The sequence below is a fragment of the Sinocyclocheilus anshuiensis genome, unplaced genomic scaffold, assembly GCF_001515605.1.
Source record: "Sinocyclocheilus anshuiensis isolate Anshui unplaced genomic scaffold, SAMN03320099.WGS_v1.1 scaffold1065, whole genome shotgun sequence".
Classification (NCBI taxonomy): Eukaryota; Metazoa; Chordata; class Actinopteri; order Cypriniformes; family Cyprinidae; genus Sinocyclocheilus; species Sinocyclocheilus anshuiensis.
In genome coordinates this window covers 281,417-299,673 of record NW_015555804.1, presented here as the reverse complement: position 1 = coordinate 299,673, position 18,257 = coordinate 281,417, and the positions used below count along the sequence as shown (strand labels likewise).

Below are 18,257 nucleotides of genomic sequence, written 5' to 3'. Positions count from 1 at the left end.
TACTATAAATAAATGTTATCTACTACAAAGAAATATTGATATATATATATATATATATATATATATATATATAGTCATAATTGTGAAATATGAAAAACGGTATTTGAGATATGAAGTCGTAATTGTGAGATACAAAGACAGATATGCAAAATAAAGTCACACATTTTAGAAATAGCCATGTGCTGAAATATGAAAATGCACATTTGAAATAATGAATGAGATCACAACTGTGAGGTATTAAATTATAAAAACAGAATTGTGAGATATGAATAAGCAACTTTGAGATACAAAGTCAAAATTGTGAAATATAAAGTCACAATTGTGAGAGGTAAAGTTGCAATTATGAGAAATGAAATCACAAATTTGAGGTATGAAGTCGAAATAGAGATGTTTAAAGCCATAATTGCAAAATATGAAAATTCTAATTTGAGATATAAAGTCGCAATTGTGAGATACAAAGTCGCAATTATGCAAAATAAAGTCGCAAATATGAGAAATAGTGATGTGGTTAAATGAGAATGCAAATTTGGTATACTGATAGTAAGATATTAAGTCGCGAATGTGATAAATTAATTCATAATACAAAAGAGACACAAAAGCACAGATTTGAGATATGAAGTTGCAACTGCAAAAAATAAAGATAGAATTACAGAAATAGTCACAAAGCTGTAGTAAAGTAACCTAAACTATGGTCTAAGATTTTGATCTGCAGACAACGAAACTAAACTTGCAACAACATAAAGCTTTCTTTCGGTCACCATCACATCCATATTTAATGAAATGGTTGTGGTCATTGCAACGAATCTAGAATATGTCGCCAAAAAAAAAAAAATTCAATCTTTTGATGTCGCATTTTGTGTGCCAATGTGCAACCCCTCCCTGAGAGATGTGCATTCATGTTAATGATTGAAGTCGGGAGATAATTTCCAAAGCTTTCTGGAAAGTCAATTATCTCTCTGCCCCTCCCGCCCACGAGCGATCTACCCCCGTAAGTGTCATTTATTACCTTTAGAGACTTTTGACAGAAATGCCATTAAAACACACGCACCACTCGGGATAGTGTGAGAAAGGGTGCAGAATGCCGCCCTCCCCCTTATAGAGCTACAACGCGTTTGCTGTCACACACACACACACACACACACAGGAAACACAAATGCATGGATACAAACATCCACAGTGGCCTGTTACAGTTTGAATCTCAAATGTACGCAAAGCTGCCACGGCTACACCACCCACCTTGTGGCACGAATCTTCGCTTAGATGATTGTCTACTCGTGTAGAAAATGGATCAATGGAGTAAATGTGTGGAAGGTTCAACTGTGTGTCTGTTATTTTCATTGTCTGACGGTTGACATCTCAATCCAACTCTGAAAAGCTCTACATAACTTCGGTCGTGGCCTGTACACTCTTCTCTTGAAGTTGTTGGCAAGCAAACGCTCGTTCCGGGCATTGTGCTAGCTGCAGGCTAGTGGCAAGGCTAGGTCTTAATTAGCTTTATTAGCACAATGTAACCTCTAGAAGTGCCTTGCAGATACACAACAGAGGGCACAACCCTGATAGCACAGGCGTGCATCTACACAACACTGATGAACACACTCACAGAAGAATAATCTTGTCATTTGCAGCAGTAAACAATTAATCACTGTACATTTTATGCTTTACAATAGTGAGTCTCTTTACAATTCATAGGAGAATGTTATTGCGAAGAGGTTTCTCTTTCATTATTCCTTGTGGAATAGAAGTGTGTTTTAAATGCGTGCTTGTAGGGTACTTCAAATATTAAAAGTATATTTAAAAAAAAGTAATTGCAGACAATATACAATTAATCAAATAAAAGGCAACTTTAGAGTACTTAGAGAAAATACACTTTCAGTACTACTTAAACTTCAACTTTGTAAAAAGGTCAAATTAAAAGTTTTACTATAAAGTACATTTGAAATTAAAGTAGTTTTTAAAGAATACTATTTTGGTCTTTCTACTTCAAAATTTCAAGTTTAATTCATTGTGTTACTTGCCGTTTTTTTTGTAATCAATTGTGAAATTTACTAGCAAAATCTGGGTGAAAATTGTTTTTCAGTGTATAGATTTGGATATCTCAACAAATCTGAGTGGGGTCTTTTTTTCAGAAGACAAATCTGAGAAGCAAGACACTTCAGCAAATTCTCCATTTAGTCTCATTACAGTCTGGGAGATACATTATATTTACACAGATTTGTTACAGGAGGTTATGTTACTCAAACAGTAATGCACGGTGCTCGCAACACCACGGTCAGGGGTTCAATTCCCAGGGAACGCATGAACTTATAAAATGTATACCTTTAATGCAATGTGAGTCACTCTGGATAAAAGTGTATGCCAAATGCATAAACGTAACATTATAAATGTTCCCTTAATAATAACTGACGACAGTAACAAACAGTAAAACATCATAATTATTACATCCATGGCACAGCAAGCATTATTAAGATGATTATAATTTAATTATCGGAGCTTTGCTTTGTTTACAGACAATTTGTATTTACGTGGCAATAAACGTACCAATTGAAAGGCCGAGCTTGTGTGTGTGTGTGTACTTTGAGGCAGTGTTAAATTGTCTGTCACTAAGGCCTACATCTGTACTGAGGACAATGTTTCCATCCGAAGCAGAATGTGTCGGTCTCCCAAGAGCCCAGAGATCATATATAAAAGACAACCAGACACTGTTTCTCTTTCATTTTTTAATCTCATAGTGAATGGAGCACAGACGGATAATCTTAGTGCTGCTGTGAGAGAATGCAAAGCTATTCCACTGCACACGTGCCAAAAACCTGCTACTGGCAGAGCAGTTGTTAAGCAAACTGACAGTAACAACCAAACGTGGCAGGGACTGAACCAGAAATGATGTGGAATTTTTTTGTTATTATGAAACTCTCCTTGATTTAATGTCAGAAACTGAACGTGATAAAAGCCGTGAGTTGGAATATTTCTATTTAGCTATGTACTGTATATGCAAAATGTTTTCCAGTCATCTTTTTTGAGGTCAGTACAATACAAAATAAAATAACATTAAAATAATATAAATAAAAATTGACAGATGGTAATTTTTTGAAGCTCATTTGAGCCTAATATGGCCATTTATCTTAGAATACTGTTACTGACACATATCTTCAGCTTTCTGTCAGAGATGAAAAACAATGTTAAGTATATTCATTCAGTAATAAGAACAATGATTATGTTTGACTTTAATGTAATGTTAAAATAGAGGGCTTCAGAAGAGATGACAAAAGTGCCTTTGAATACTGCAAAAGAAAGAAAGAATTTGTCACTTGTTCTCTAAAAACGTTATCATAATGAAAGCAGAATGCACTCAGTGTTTTTACAGTTAACAATTAAAATACTGAATATATCCACGGAATCAAAAAAAATAATTAATCAATGAATCACAGTACAATATATTGAGCTTTATGTGAAAGAGTGGAACACTTGAATATTTAAATTTAGTTTAAAATAAAATAGCTTTTTACTACAATACAATTAACTGACAAACCAACAAGTTAAAATTATGACATTATTTCATGAATTTATTTGTTGAATACAGTTAAGATTGTCAATACAAACCAAAATATGAAATAAATAAATAAATATTTTAGTATATTAAATGAGTTTTTAATTTTATATTTTCAGTTTTCATTTGAATTTTAGTTAATGTTTTTGTCATTTTGTATTGTGTTTTTATAGATCTAATTCATTTTTTATTTCAGTTTAATTTTAGTTTTAGTATGTTTATTTCATTGAATTGAGTTTATTATCTAATATGTATATTTAAACAGAAATTATTTGAATAGCTTTAGTTTTAAGTAACAATGACATTAAACTGTACTGTATTTGCAGAAAGTGCCAACAATACAAACAATTAGGCCACACGTACACACAGATCTTCATGTAAAATCTTTCAAACAGCTTTAAATGGGCCAACTGGATGAACTGAAGACCTCAGTCCTTTGACCTGCCATGTCAGAGTTTAATGAACTATTGAGGTCTTACATGACCCTGAACTAGTGACTGAGTACCGAGGACAGACTAAGGGATTAGCGGCTCCCTAAGGGCCACAGGCCTGTCACCCACCCTGGGGTAAGAGCAGGGGGTTGTCACGGCAACCCTTAACTGCCACTTTCCCTGGCTACGGGGAGTCAGACACGACAGACGCCAATGATGCTAAGAAGAGTTCCTAAAACCATGTTGCTTAGAATCAACAAATAGTAATAATTTGGTTTTAAAGTCATAAAAAGAGACAAAGCAAGTGAGGGCTGAAGAGGAAGAGACACGGAGAGGGGATAGAAAGAGGGAAAAGGGGGGAGAGGATGAGAGCATCACCCCCTCAGCAGTGCAGCTGCCCAGCAGGCAGTGGGAAAACAACAGCGGGGTCCTGCACAGCTGTGCCCGGAGTGGGGCCTGTCACTAGCGCTTAGGCTGACAACCACTCGCCGCTCGTTGGGGCCCCCTCACAGGTCAGTGGGTGACAGGAGGGGCCGTCATGCTCGACTGAACAGCCCCCCTCCCCAACACGCACACACACAGTCACACGCAGCCATCGGCATACTGGGAAAAGGTGTTCGCCACCTCATCTGATTGGCTTGTAGCAACAACTCCATTTGCAGTGCTCCCCAGGTTCCAAATCCATGTTTCTAATTAAGTGTTACAGTCACACGAAGTCTAATGAAGATGTGGCCTTTTCAAACGAGGCCATGTAGTGTTAGGGAGGTGATCATGGTACACATTAATGAACCTCTAATGTGTTTGAGGCATGTGTCAGTCTCAGTTCAAACTAGCTCGGCTATAATGTAATTACGCATGATCCGAGTTAACCATCCAAAAGAGCTGACAAAAGCATTGAGGAACTTCATATTCTGCAACAATTTGCTATCTAATATGATCTAATATGTGCTAGCGTAGTGCTACCTTCAGTGAATATCTCTAAGGCGCTTTTCTTAATAAAATATTGCACAAAATGTAACTGCTTGATTATTTTGGACTCTTCTGATGGTTTTTCTAAGTATGGCACACCAAATCCAATGAGAAAAATCACCACTAGGATAAAAAAAAAATGCTGTAACATTAAATCATTAAAGGAATATTTCAGGTTTAATACAAGTTAAGCTCAACTGACAGCATTTGAGCATGTTGATTACCACAAAAAAATAAAAAATAAAATAAAATAAAAATTCCACTTGTCTCTCATTTTCTTTAAAAAAGCAAGAATCTCAAAGATCTGGGTTATGGAAAGGCAATTACAATGGAAGTCACTATAGGGTCAAACGGTTAATGTTTCTGTGTAAAGTTATATCCAATTTTACAACTTTGTTGCAGTGTTTTTTACTATTATACTATTACAGTATTTATTCAAATTCTTAATTAGCTCTTATATTTATATATTTTTAGTTTTCATTTTAATTTTAGTGTAAGTTTTTTGTGATTTTGTTGTGTGCTTTTGTCATTTGTATGTGTAAAACTATTTCTATTTAGCTTTCTTTTATGTTTATTTCAGCTTTATCAATTTCAGTACTTCAACTTATTTTATTTCAGTTAGAATTGCCAAGGCATAATTGCTAATTTAGTTTTGAATTTCTTAATTTAGTTAATTAAGTTTTTCCATGTAATTTTTATATTGTATTGTATTTCAGCTTTATTTCAAGTAATGAGATTTGTAATAATACTTTACATTAGCAATAACAACACTGTTTCATCGCCATGCCAATGTTACACCATAAACCCTAAAATTACTGTAAAAATTATTTAGATGACTTTACAGCTCAAATAATACACAAAGTTTAACAGACAAATTAAGGTTAAGGGCTTTTAAAAAGGTTTAACATTTATTTAACATTCACTTCAATTGTACATGCCTTACCGTAATCCTTCATTTTTTATTTTTTAAGTATTTATCAAAATTATGCCACAAATGCTGTTGAATGAGCTTAACCTGAACCTGGAATACTCCTTTAAAGTTCAAACATCAACTCAAGATGATCAAGGATTCCTCTTCAGGTCATGTGGCAAATATTTATACATGTTTACTATGGGTGTATTGTTTCTCTGTTTAGCATCAATGGTGCCAAGTGGGGCATAAGCTCACCAATAAGCAAATCAACTACAATGCACTTGGCTTCAAATGCAGAAGGGGACACTGCTCGCCCTAATGCTGAAACTCTGGTGATGGGATGATGAGTATGGAAGGTTACACACCTATTAAACATGGTGGAAGTATTGTTCTGTGCCTTTAACACATCTGGGCCCATCAGCGGTGAAAGCTATTGTTGAGGTGGCTCGCTGTGATTGAACATACTGTTGTTATGAAATATGAAGTGGCAAATGTGACATTGTTAAATTAAATTACAGAGGCTGATATGAGTCGACAACATGCGCCACATGATACACAGCCCTATGTATGTTATGTACGCATGCATCTGTCTTCTATTTGATAGTATCGTACTATTCCCCTACGTGGTTGAATGATAATGAAGCATGACTTGACTTGACATTTGAATGCTATTATACTAATGTCCCTTTATGCGTGTCTGATATTAGTAAAATGCTCACACATTTGGATGCAGATCTCATTTAAGACGTAAGGGGTAGCAGACCAGATCAGGTTCCTCACATAATTTCTATGAATATGAAATCAGAGTGAAGCAATAACACTGGCTTATGAAGCAGTAAAAATGCTTTGAATATGTAAAGTTACAGTTCAGTGATTACTCAAGGCCTTTACACTTTAAAGTAACTGTGGGGGTTTTAACTTAAATTCATTGTCGCATACATGTAGGTTTAAAACTGCTATAGTATCAATAGAAAGAGCTACAATTAGCAACTCTGCTAATGTTGAATAGTTTTTTTTTTCCGGATGACTATCACTCATGCAATATACAAAGCAAGAAATGTGCTAACATGTAATATTCATTCATTTTAGTTTATTCCATTCAGTGGCAAAACCGCTGCTCATATCTTTTGGTAATGGTATTTTTTATACATACTGGCTCAACCAGTGGTACAACGGCACTATTGCTTAGAGCTTGTGTGCTATCAACAATGCCCAAATGCAAAACTGCAGCCCAACATGAATGCCACCTCAGCCCCCATTGTGTCCAGTTCTGTGTTACTGACATCATTTTCCTAATTAGATAAATTTAGTGACTAGACTAGTGAAGCATGATGCCTTTCTGAGCTTCGAGTTCATTGGAACAGATTAGATTACTCAGCAGTGATCCAGCGATTGAGATGGTATCATCTTCTGCGATTAGGCTCCAGAGGACAATCCCTTCTGTGGATGTCCAGCCCTGGAGGGGAGGCAGCGAGGGGGAAGATTGTTGTGCTTGACATGTATTAGAGTAAAGCAAAGTAAATCAGTGGAGCTTAGAGCTGACCTATGCTATCTGTTATCTATCAGCCTCAGACTAACTCCCACACTTCATTGATTTCACACTCCTTTTACCACAAATAACTCCCTTTCCTTTACTTGTGTGAGAGGCACTGGGCCGTAAGAACCCTATTGGGTAATTATAAATCATACAGTAAAGCCCATTTCTTCAGGCAAGTTCATGAGAACGATTGTATGTGAGCCACGCAGCATAATGAGACTAATTTAATTCGAAAGATCCACAGAGAAAGATCGAAGCAATATGGCATTTTTTGTTCAGTTTCTATTTTCTAAACTGCATAATTCTGGAACATCGGGGTGAGAATGTGTGAAATCCAGATGAGTCTGAATCAATTCCAGTCACATGTGGATTTGAACGCAACCAGAGAATAGACTGCAGCTCGACTCACTGATTTTCACCAGGCTCGCTGAACCAGAAATCACCTGACAACCCAACTATAACAAATGTCCTAGTAACAGAAAGCAGATGTGGTTAGGAAAAGTATTGTTGTCGAAAATGAAGACCTGATATGACCCTCTGAATTCGGTTTGCCAAACTAATTTGGAATCGATTCAAAATCACATTCTCCAAATACCTGGATACTAAAACAGTCGTTCTATTTGGAGATATTAAGAACAAACACGCACCAACCTGACAAAAAAGACATTGCATGTATAATATATGCCTCTGCGTGCCTCCCCTACAATAACTTACATTTCTTTGAGTTGAAGCATGTCTAATTATATGTTATGTAGATGCTACTTTTAAACAGGACCTTTCCGTTGAGTTAATGAAAGGACTTGCCCTCTGCAAGTGCGTCGCCACCTCAGACAGAACTGTATCTATCTAATTAATGCATAACGTGTGGGAAGACATATCATCATCTTTCAAAGAAAGAAAAAGTTTAGTTCCAATACACTGCAATTATTAGCTTGGGTTCGTTTGTATATGCATTCGAAGCCTTCAAGTTTATTCGCTTCACTAAACTTAAACAAGGGTACAGTGAGGAAAGAACTCTCATTCTATCACTCTAGACTTGAATTTTACAGTTTAAATGTCTACTTTCAAATGCCAAAAGTAGTTTCCAGTAAGACATTTGGGGTGTGCAGTGCAATTTACTTGGTCGGCGTGAATCCCCGTTTGCAGTTCATTTTACTTTTGTAATGCGATATATTTCTGAGTGAAACGTGAAAAAAATTAAACACATTTGTAACACAATTGTAACACATTTGATCAGTTCTTGCTTTCCCTGGGAATGAAACCCACGACCTTGGCATTGGCACCTATTTGCATATTTGCTAACATTATCCAATAGCCTGCATGGCCTAAGTGATGTCAGCAGTAAAGGAAATTTGTTTAAAGGACGTTATTTTTTAAAGATTACAAAGACTATTTTAATTTTAATGAAAATTAATATACTATTATACGAAAATTATTATTTGGAATAACATGCACTGATGAATCTTTTAAAATAAGATCAGGAACGTGTATTAAGAAAGTAACTAAAAAATAAACTGAATTTTTTTTCTGAAAGGGAATTTTTGTATATGCATTTGAATCCTTGACGTTTATTCACTTCAATAAACCTAAGCAAGGATACTGTGAGGGAAGAACTCTGATTTTATCACTGTAGATTTGAATTTTACATTTTACATTTTCAAGTAGTAAAGCAGTTTCCTATAAGTCTTTTGGGGTGTGCCACGCAATTGATTTGGTCAGTGTGAATCTCAATTTGCAGTTAATTTTACTTTCGTAATGCAATATATTTGTGAGTGAAACAATATGTTCTATGAGAAAAAAATAGCTATTTGCATATTCATTAACATGGTCCAATAGCCCGCATGGCCTAAGTGATGTCAGTGGAAAATATTTCAGAGGAATTGAATCTGATTGTTTCAGAGGAAGTTATTTTTTAGGATTACAAAGACTATTCTACAATAATTATTATACTATTATATGAAAATGATTATTTGGAATAACATGCACCGATGAATAATTTAAAATAAGATCAGGAACACATATTTTAAAAAGTCACTCAAAAATAAATTAAACTGAACTTAAATTGAGCTCATGTGCTGTATATGTTTGTTTATACTCTCACAGTGGGCAAAACAACTTACTATGTGACTTTAAGCCAGTGCAAAGAAGGATCCTGGTCAGCATGTTACTACACGCTGGGTCCCTCGTGTCCCGGCTAATCCTCTTGTGATGAGAGCATCTTCTCCCCCTTTGCCTCTGATGCGAAGAGGAAAGAGACAGTGACAGGGGTCACCTCAAACTGAGATTAGGGCTGGCAGCTTATTGAGTCCCGCAAACACTGAGCCCTGTCTTGCCGGAGAGATGGCCCACGTTCGGGTCTGGTAATTCCTTTCTTTCCAGCTGTGGTAGTTCTCTCGATCACTGCTGTGGGCTGAGCTTGAAACAAGAGGCCTACGGAGTAAACCAGATTAGAACATGAATTAGATTGAGGATTTAGGATATTTAGAAACAACTTCTGAAGGAAGTACAACCTTATTTTTTGAACACCTGGTTCAGTAATACACAACTACAAGATTGTGACTGTATTATTTAGAGTACAAGAACATAGCATTTTTCAAATATTAAATAATAAATAATACAAAAAGTACATTAAATATTTAGTTTCAAAACAATAATTGATTTATTTTGTGTGCAAACCATCTATAATTTTTACATTGTACATGTACCTGTACAAGTACATGAGATATTTTTTCCTTTAATTATCAATTTTGTTCAAGTGTTCTCTTAGAAAGATAATTAATCAAATTAAGAAACCCAAAGCAAAAATAGACTAATTAGCAAATGTTAAGACATTCACACTCTCTTATGAGACAAATTTGATTAATTTCACGTTTTCTTCTCAGATTTAGACAAAACATCAGATCATTTAACTGCTTGAAAAGACACTCAACATCTGTCCTAAATTAGCTTTGATTTCAAAGCAGTCAACCTTGAAATTTTCAACATTTGATCAAGAGTCTTTCAGAGCTTAGAGCAAGAGTGAAGTAATCTCGGAGTGCAGCGAATTACTGTTATTTTAAAAATAATCCTCTTTTACAAAGTCTCATTTCATTCGTAGACCATGCAGACTCCATGACAACTTCACAATTACTTTATGAAGTGCTTCATGAGTCCCAGGCTTCATTCAGCTTAATCATTAAAGGCATTAACTTGTTAATGCCTTTAATAATTAGCAACAAATGCTGAAGCCTTAGCCACTGTAATCTTGTTCTTATTTAATTATGTTTGTTGAATTAATCAGGTTGATTCAGTTATACTAAATGTTACATGGATCACATGTTGTAAGATTCAGATATATGCACAGCCAGGGTCTTATCGATCCTGACTTGCACTTAATGCAGATCGCTGTTCACTGAGAAATGAATCTGACCTCATGAATCAGATCTACTGGAGAGGTCTGCTAAGCTTGTCCTAACACAATAGAGGTTACAAAGATCAGGGCTGAAGTAAAGACTCTCAAAGCCAACCCTTGCACCGAGCCCTTCCTAGGAAGGGTCGTAAGAGCTGTTAAAGGTCACAGTCCAACAACTTATTGTTTTTTTTATATGTTTAAACTGAAATATCCTCTAAACTCACCAGAACCCTTTAAATTTTTTTGTCTCATTGTATAAGGTTTGTTACTGTCTACTTACTGTAGGCCAAAATGTCAGTAAAGATTATTTATTGTATATATTTAGTTATTATTAGGCTACTAACTCAATCCAGTGTGTCATCCAGGAAACATATAGTTTACGTAAATTACGTAAAATAAAGGGGTGAACCACTGAACAAAAACATATGCAGATAAAAACAATGTAAGTGAAACACTATATAAATAGCATAAATACATAGAGAACAACATTACTAGACTCCTATAATATAAATGCCACTTCTTCAAATATGGGTATCTTTATGTACCTGGGGATATTTTATGTGTGAGATCTATATATAAAATTGGATAAAAAAGGTTCATATCACTTATGAACTGAACATTATTTATTGTTTATAATTTCCAACCAAGCTATAATTGTCCAATTATGCCAAAAGAGAGAAAATATTATTTAGATGTATTTAGGGTACATAAAATGCTAGCTTTGAAATTAACCTTAGAAAGGTAAAGGAGTCAGATATTTTATTTTTAAATGTTTTTTAAAAAAAGTTCTCCACAGAATGCCTTTGAATACAATTCATATCTTGAGTTGTGGTGGAAATGACATTGCAGTAAAAACAAATGTCCTGTCAGAATAAAAATGACAAAAATGACAGAATTTCCTCTGTGATAAACGTACATCCACTTAGTGGACAAATTAAATAACCTAGTAAAAGTATTATGGCCAAAACCTATAGCTGAAGCAACACCTTGAGATGTATGATTATATATTATTTTTCATGTAATGGAAAAACTCCCCACTCGTTTGCCTGACTTCACTACAGTCAGAGAGTCCAGGCTTGAGCAACAGCATTAGGGGACAAAACCAAACTGTTTCTAGATGGCTGCTCAGCTCAACCTAAGGTAATGTACCAGGCAAGATGGAGGCCAGAATCCACGCAGCTGCTTGCTGCTACCCATGGCCCCCCACTTGGGAACACTAACCCTCATATCTCAGGGGCCATAAGCAAAGCCTGAGGGTTCCCTGAGACCAATTTCTACCATTCTGTGGCCAACTTCCAGCCATCATTTAAATTAGCAACTAAAAGAGTAGCAGTCTCCATCTTAAGTCATCAGATGAAAGCAATGTGATGCTTTTAGAATGCAACAAAATACATTTCCAGACTAAACAAAATGTTTTGTTGCATCTGGAAAATAATAAACAATAACATGTGTGCCTCACATCTAGAGTTTAAACCTAGGAGGATCACATTTTTTTTGTTTATATACGACAATCAAAACAGAAGGTGTTTTGCACTGACAAGCATTAGTGTGTGTCTGTTGTTCTAAAAGCAAAATGAAGTCAAAGTGCTGCAGTAATTCAAGTCAATAAGCAAATCATTATTAATCCTTCTAAAAATCCCACATTCCAGGGGAGGACCATCACCGTGGATAAATTATTTCAGGGTTTGTTGTCAAAGTATATACAACTTGAATACTATGGAGATCCATTCCTACTTCTGTAAGAGCTTTCTCTCATTTATTCAAGAATAAATACATGCCGGCTCAGACAAATTGCGTCCTCAGATATAAGCTATATTATATAAGGATATTTGCTCTAATATACTTTTCAATTACAGCTCAGCGTCAGAAGGCAGAAGAGGATGAGATAAGAGTGAGTGGGTCAGGGCGGCCCCAAAACAATGACAGGGCCCCGGAGCCTTGGGCCCCCTGCGGCTCTCCCATCTGCAGTCATTACTGTGACTAGTCAGACATGAAGGAAAAAGCCCACTCTCCACTCTCTCTGTCACACAGCCGTCAGGCAGGACAGCAGAGATGGACAGAGAGAGGAAGATGCCACTATGATTTCATATGCCATTCTGTGGGCTTTGCCGCAAACCATCCATTATCAAAGTATTAGTGGGAGAGCAATGCTCTGTATCTGTCGGAAGAAATGCCGGTACACGATAGCCAGCCCGGACAGTAGGACTCCCATCAATGAGCGATTATTGAGCAATATTAGAAAAATGGTCAGCCCATGTGCCTCCCTCTGAGTTGCATAAACCTTGTACCCTTTCCGAGGGGGGCCAAGGGCCACTCATCATACAAATAGTCAGGGGCCTGCTGAACTGCAGCCTGCCAGTGACCCCAGCCTCTGAAGGATTATCCATGGAAGCTGGGAGGACCACATGGTTCATCTGAGAGAGGAAATAGACTTTTCATAAGCATAGGGAGAAGTCACTCAACTCCAGCTCCAAGAAGGGCTCTTGAACCTAGCAGAACAGACATAAAGAATTATCCTTTCATAGAGGCGGACAGAAAAACAGGCACTGTGACACACCTCTGCTACACGAATTTAATGCATCTGACCAGTACACACACACACACATATATATATATATATATATATATTATTTATTTATTCATATTATTCATTTTATTCTTTTTTTTTGTGGTAAAGCATTGTCACAGATGTTTTTTGATAAGGCTTAACTTTAATTACACAGTTAACACAGCAAATTCAGCACAAGGATACCCGAAAGGGCTTTTTTTTTTTTTTTTAAATCTACCCACAGAAATTTAATTGGTAACCCTTCAACAGAAGTTAATCCTACTAGACCAGTAGTTTTATTTTTAATAGGACAATTTCGGTTTCTCTAACATTTTTTTTTAAATTAAGGATCTCTTCTATAACAACAAACAGTTCACAGACCCCAACCTAATTGTCTGAAATGACATGCTTTGTGTTTGTTTTTTATATTTATGCATCAATAATTAAAATGTGTCAAACTTGCAAAAGATACTTTGAATAACTGAATTATGAATGTTTCACAAGATATTATTAGTTCCACTATAAAGAACCTTTTGTTCAATTAAAAAATTCCAAGATTTGTTAAAGGTTCTTCATGGAACCATAGATGGCAATGAAGAACCTTTATTTTTACAAGTGTACACATACAGTGAAATGGTAAACAAAAGTTTTGTCGATCCCCAGGGAATTTAAATTGGACCCAATTTAAAGAAATGCTAAATTAGGCAACTTTGGAGCTCAAACACACATTTTTGTTTGGAAGAATTATTAAGTACTTTAACAAACAAACAAAAAACAAAAAAAGAGTTGCACATTTCTGATTTTAAACCCTACAGAATTTGCCCAATTTTAAATGGATTATACACAATAATTATTGAGGAAGGAATCAAAATTGTGTAATCAACTGCATGCCACACAGCCTGTTTTCAACCCATTACATTTCCAAAAACGCAGTCTTGTTTGAGAGAATAATGCAGTGATAAATAACCATGCTCCAGCGGAAGAATTACTGCTATCTTGCCATAAAACACTGTAAAATGTATGAGGGCTGTTTTTCATGTTTTGTTTTGCGGAAACTGTATGGCCCTCATCACTGCACCATCCCGGCACTCTGAAATCTCCAGCTGCCCACACAGACAGTGAGTGAAACTAATACAAGCCCTCGCAGCACTCATCAAACCACACGAAGGCAGAAAGAGACAGGGCTCTGCTTCCCACACACAGGCGACGGGAATCGTCCCTGCTTTGCTTCTAATTGAGAGGTGAGTGGCAAATGAAGCCGGACATACAGCTCTCTCCCTGGAGACCCAGCGGCACAGGTCAATGCCTACTTCACACCCTCTGAGCCCAGAAGAAGAAAGGGAGAACATGAAAACGATGGAGAATTTTGCCTGGGTGGGTATGAATGTGGGAGTCGGGTGACACCCAAGTGCCCACCCAGCTGGCTGCTCTTATCGACTGTCAGGGCACATAAGGGTGTAGGGGAGTTCAAGGGTTGCAGGGGTGTTTGCAGGCCACCAGGAACAGTATGACACCCTTTGCGAACTTGTTTGACCATCTTTCACTTCAGTTCTGTGTTTTTCTGTTACACCACTGACTAAGCTTCTTTCTCATTGGTGTTACAAGGGATTATGGGTGTTTGATTGCATTTATAGGGGCCAGGGAGAAACTGGTAAGGCTAAAACCACACCTGGATCATTCAAATATTAAAATACTTTACACACTTTAAAAGAAATGTAAGAGCCACTTATTTCAGATTTAACAACTGTAAATAAAGTGTAATGTAAAACTGAATCATTACAAATCTTTGAAATTGAACCTCCAATATTATTGCATAATGATGGTAATTTCCTGCAGTTTAGTTTTCTGAAATGTAAGATTCTCCATGTTTACAGTTAGTTTATTACAAACTCTTAAATTCAATTAAATTCAATTCAAGTTTATTTGTATAGCGCTTTACACTATACAAATCATTGCAAAGCAACTTTACAGCAAATTTTTTCACGATACAAATCGCTGCAAAGCAACTTTACAGCAAATTAAGTTTCAACAAAATTTAGTGGTAGCTTATCAGTGGTGACTGTCAGTTAATGTACATATGGCAGAAATGTACGGAAAAATCAATTAAAGTCGTAATCAATTAAAGACGTAATCAAACAGACGATGAACACTATTAACGGTAATTATTATATGATGCAATCGAACTTATAGCTAAATTTGGTAGTTCTATATGTTGTTTCAGGGTTGGCATCATCTGAGGTCCTCTGAGGGGTTGGCATCATCCCTCAGATGTGTTCTGGATCCAGACTGAAGCTTGTGCATTTCGTCTAGTTCATGTGTACTTATGGGTACACAGAGCAGTTGAGATAAATCAGGCAGGTTATTTGTGAATCTGTCTTTGGTGGCTGGAACAATAGTTCTGCCAGGACTATAACGCGGAGCCATATTGTTAATATCAGTAATATGCAACAACATTGGCTAAATCACATCATACACACGCTTATAATTCTTCATAAATGAAAATAACATTCAAATATAAGCCTTTACTGTTAAATGCTACCGCCGTTATTATTGAATTTTATTAGTCCCAGTTTTGATTTATAAACTAACAAAAATATGAATAAAACTAATAAAAACTAAACAGAATTTTATAGCAAATTTGAAAACGATATTTAAATAAAACGAATTTAAAAATTCAAACCTATAATAACCTTGGCTCCACACTGCTGGGGTGCAGGCCATCCGCGCGAAAAAGCCACTGCCGCAGCTTGGTGTCGTTAACCCCAGCGTGAAGCACGACCGCTCCGGGGCTCTCCTCGCCCTTCAGGATCGCGGGTACCTGCGCAGGAACATCGAGAACACGAGCACAAGGGAAACAGTGGGTGTGCACTTTACCTTCAGCTATTGTGCAGAGAAACACACGGAGTAGAGGTGGTGGGAGAGTTAGCAGCGCGTTGTATACTTACCCCGGACTCGTGAGCGTCAGCCCGGGATGTTTCCAATGCGGCTCTCCGCTCTCTCAGCTGGGCCTGCCTCTCCACAGCCTCCAGCTCGACCTGCACCGAATGCAGCTCGACCGTGTCCTCACCTGCACTCAAAGGCAGATGGCACACATCTGCCATTAAAGCAAGTAACAGTGAGTAAAACAATGGTAATGTGTATGAATAGAGTATTAGCAATGGTTGCGAGATTAGCGGCAACCACGCTGGTGATGCTAACGGGCTATATGCTAATAGCGGACTCGGGAAATCAAAATAAAACTAGTGATAACAAGGCGCTCTGATTGTTTTTGTTGTAGAATACGATAGGGGATATATTCACATGTTATAGTAACAAAAATGATGGTGTATAAAATTGATTTTAAGATTAAAAAAAAAATAGACGATAAAGAATTAACTTGACGGAGCTCAAAACCTCAAAACACACGGCAGCAACAAACATGAAGTGACGTAGAATGGAGAAAGACTCGGAGAGTGTGGCATCTATGTTTCCACTTTTGATATCCATGGAATCAAGAACCTTTGGCATCCATGGAGTCTTTCCAGTACACAAAAAGGTTCTTCAGATTATTAATATGTTCTTCAAACTAAGAAAAAAAAAAGTTTATTTTAAGAACTGTTCACTGAAATGTTATTTCGGGAAAACTAAAATCAAACTTCGAATCTTATTCGGGTTGCAAAGAAATATGACAAAGAAAGGTTACAAAGTTACTGCCAATTAAAAAAATAAAATAACATTTTTAATTTATTTTATTCTAGGCTATTTATTTGATAAAATAATCAGGCAAGTGCTTAAAATAAATATTAAAGGGATAAATATTTATAAAAAATAAAAATAAATTAGTCACACATGGCTACAGTAATACAACAGGATTTAGTGGCTTTTTTATAATTCCACATTTTATCTTTTTTTTTCTTTGAGCAGCATGGTTTTTTAATTTACTTGCCTGCCCATAAACTGCTCTCACCTTCTGTGTACTTTCTTTAATCCAGTCTCTGCCACGGTGTACGTAGCTCTCCTGGGCCACTTGTGGCTGACAAATTCGGTCATGCCCCAGTGCGAGGATGAGGCCTGCTATCTTTGATCAAATCTAAACTCTAATGCTTTGTTCATACACACATGTACACACCCCAGCAGTGTTTGAAGACAGTAGGAGAAGGAGCCTGCATGAAAATGGCATTGCACAGCATGACAGTCTTGCTGTTGTCCAATACGCTCACAGTTTATTTCTCCCGCCTGAAAAGTTCATTCTCCTCCAGTTGTTGTTGTTGTCACGAGTGCTCGCTCTGACATCTGGAGCCAGAGAGGAGAGATACAAAACAGATGGTTGACAGCTTTAAGATATGACTAAGCAGTGGTGGACGAAGTACACAAATCAAGTACTTGAGTAAAAGTACAGATACATATAATAAAATATTACTCCAGTAAAAGTAAAAGTACTCCTTTTTCAATTTTACTCGAGTGAAAGTACAAAAGTACTCGATTTTTTATGTACTTAAGTAAAAAAGTACTGATAGATTTATTTTGCAATTTTATATAGGCTACTTAATTTAAATTTATATTAGCACATATTTTTTTATAATCCTACTGCTCAAAATACCTGGGATTTTCCCAAAATAACCACTATATGGAGTCAAGATATATTTTTGTTGTTGATATGGACTACGTTGACAAGAGTGATGTAGTAATGTTCACTATGAAGCTTACACTGCGATGTACCTGAGAGAAAACAGATTTGACCATCTGATGTTTTGCAGAACATCACAGTTATATATGACATGAGAATAAGGCCTGAAGTTAGGAAGAACATTTTAAGGAAAATATAATTATATTTTCATAATGATTTTTTTCCTTCTCAAACCTTGTCTGTGGTGTAAAAACACCCCTGGCCAAATGCCCCCAGAGGGCATCACTTCCCACTTTGATAATTACTGTAGTTACCATG

At 36.4% G+C, this 18,257-nt stretch overlaps 1 long non-coding RNA gene across 1 annotated transcript in view; it reads left to right on the top strand.

Moving 5' to 3' along the window:
• Positions 1 to 16,405, top strand: part of LOC107674991 (uncharacterized) — a 19,288-nt gene extending 2,883 nt beyond the window's left edge. Inside the window, exons 2-4 of the long non-coding RNA XR_001632567.1 lie at positions 176 to 179; positions 4,378 to 4,383; positions 16,336 to 16,405. This is a non-coding gene — a long non-coding RNA (uncharacterized LOC107674991). The remainder of the gene's footprint in view (positions 1 to 175; positions 180 to 4,377; positions 4,384 to 16,335) is intronic.
• The last annotated feature ends 1,852 nt before the right edge of the window (positions 16,406 to 18,257 follow it).